The following is a 2,961-nucleotide window of genomic DNA, read 5'->3' as shown; positions in this document are numbered from 1 at the left end:
GGAACAAAAACAAACAAAGAGGCTCAACTAATATTTCACCCAGTGAAACCTCCGCTTATACAAATTTAACTGCGCGCTCCGTCGACCGAGCAAGGCGATTACTTGACACCACAGTCAATCCCTAGGACAGAAAACAGCTAAAACAATTCCAAAACAAGTCATGTACGGTTTAGGCGAATAGTTGGCATTCCGTCCCAGCAGCGAGAAAGGGACAGCGCGACATTTTCAAACTGATCGAGTGACAAGTGGGGCCGGTTACCCAAACAAACAGGCTCGGGAACCGCGACTGAGGACGACTTTGGGTAAAAGAAACGGAGCTTAGGGGTCCCGTCCGTGATCCCACATACCTGATGACGTTTGAGACGGGTTCGGGTTGCGTAAACCGTACGACAGTCGCCGACCTGGTGTGGGAGGGAAGACGATTGATCGTCTGTTTGTCACAGATTTTGCCTGGGCGCGATGCCCAGTGGAGTCGTTAAACTTTTCACAAGCCCTTGTCTATTTTCTGACGCAAACCAGGTTTTATTAAACAGCATCAATTTATTTATATCGAGGTAGACGATGCGTTGCCAACGTTCTTGGTTGGTTTTTGATTATAAATTGGAACAAGGGCATTACACAAAATTTAAATCGCTTATGTCCGAACTTAGTCGACAAACAAAGTCACCATCGTCCTGCCATTCTTACATACAAACTTTTCAAGCAACGCCAACGCAATAACATTGTTATGTGTTGACAGAAATCCACAATATATTTTGTTTTAAGGACTTAATCACGACGGATTACAACAATCACGAAATAACCTTTAAGCTTGTTGAAAAATCACGACCCCGGAGGGACATCAGTCGATACAATCCAACCACACCAGTACAATACTCTGCGAAGGAAACACAAACACATAAATCCTCATCAAACACGATTATCTAAACAAACGCCTATCTTCTGTTGAGCTTAATTCCTGGGCAAATGTCACGGGTTTCAACTAGGATAATGGGTGGCGACATGTAATGGATAGGATTGGTTGTAAATACGCCAGGTGATAAAATGTACCAGGAAATCTATGTGTTCATCACATCTAGCAAGAGGCCAAAAATACCTGTTACACATTTTACAGCTTGTGTTTTAGATTTCTTGCTAAAATTGGGAGTAAAACATTGGTCATGGAAAAATAGAAACTAATTATTGATAAAACTTGGCGCGTAAAAGCTTTCACGAGTGGATATAAATGCCTGTATCTTTTTACTTTGTAAGCGATGGGTATTATTAACGTTAAGGCGGGTCATGGCAATTAGATTTGCTGTTACTGTAATAATAAGCGTAAATGAAGGCGAGAATTATATAAAGGCGCACAATTACAGCAAGATCTGCCCGACAAATTACCTCTTTGCGTTTTCCAAGAATCGTCTTGTAACTATTTCTCAGTAAAGCCGGTAATTTCTTGCAACAAAATGGTGGAAAGTGTCATGGAGTTAAAGTGGCGCAAAATCGCAGGAATCTAGACCGCCGCGCTCTGTCGCATCTTGCAATACTGGCTTTGTATAATTTTTTAAACCTGGCATTACACGGTGGTTTTTTTTTGTTCTTCTGTCGTAAGTTTAGCAGTTTCAGCCCAAATAATTGTGTTTTCCGGGAAAAAAATATATTTCGCGCACAAAATTCTCTTTCGATATTCGCAAAACAAAATACGTTTATAAGTTGTCTTGATAAGCAACGTGTAGTGCGCTTTATACATTATAAGCGCCTCCTAAAGTTCGTCCTTCGATTTTTGGTTTGGCAATGTGTATCATTGTGTAGGGAAATCACCGTCTGGGCAATTTAAATTTTCATAAATGACCGGTTCGGTGGCCGTCCTTGGCACGTTTAAGCTCCAACTGGCACGATACCTTCCAGAGACAAGCGGTATCAGCATTTCTTCATCCCTAATTATGCGAAAATCTTGATAATTGCCTGAAAACTTCGCGACGCTTTCCCCGAGCTTCACCTGTCCGTCACACGGCCAGTCTAGCGTTACTGGTCACGTGATTAACCGGGATCCCTTAAGGCAGCTGTGAAGAGACTCCCTTGGCGGCGAAACACTTGCCAGGTCAAAATTTCGTGGATAGAGTTTCTGTCTCTCAGATTATGGCTGGCCACTGGGGGATTCGCTTTTTATACATGACTTTTCCGTGGATACTGTCTCACAGCTAACGATATGAACAAGAGTAAACGATTTTGTTACAAAGCTTTCTATTTCATAAATAACTACAACTAAACACGGTGTTAAAGTTCTCCAGGGAAAATCTCAATCTAAGTTATTTAAAATTGAACCTCCAACTTCGGTTTAAAACCAGATCGCCTCTCCTGCAAAATCTGCCATTTTTATCGCTTGGGAAAATATCCTCAACAACCCTCAAGTTTTTCTTGGCACACAAAGTGCGCATTGTTTTACTCGGGAGTAAATTTGTCACAGTCGCCAAATGCCCTGTGAGACAAAACAAACATTACAACACATCTCCAAACATTAATATACCTACCAGCAGGCCATGTTTTTACTTGCAACAGCAAGACGCATGCCTATCTCCACCGCCTTAGCTTAAAAAACCAATTTTCTTGCACCTGGCCATGGTTTCTGAACGCCCTGGTTTATTCACGTGTCAATAAACATTTGCATTAACCCTTCGAAATTGCGCTGTCGGCTTAAAATAATGTATTGTGACAATTGGACAGTAAACTTAATGCCTTGACATTTGTCTTGTGGTGCCATTCGTTAAAGATATTTAAAATACAATAAACTATTTGCAGGTTGTACTATAACAGGGGGTTGTACAGGTTGTACTGTAACAGGGGGTTGTACAGGTTGTACTTTAATGGGGGTTGTACAGGTTGTACTGTAACATGAATGAAATACAATATTTAGTACATGATGCATTCACCAAACATGATAATAAAGCCGTTTGGTCAGCAAAGTCGTCCGATACTCAC

Source organism: Ascidia mentula, chromosome 4, assembly GCF_947561715.1.
Source record: "Ascidia mentula chromosome 4, kaAscMent1.1, whole genome shotgun sequence".
In the NCBI taxonomy this organism is placed as follows: domain Eukaryota; kingdom Metazoa; phylum Chordata; class Ascidiacea; order Phlebobranchia; family Ascidiidae; genus Ascidia; species Ascidia mentula.
This window is presented reverse-complemented; position numbering follows the sequence as displayed.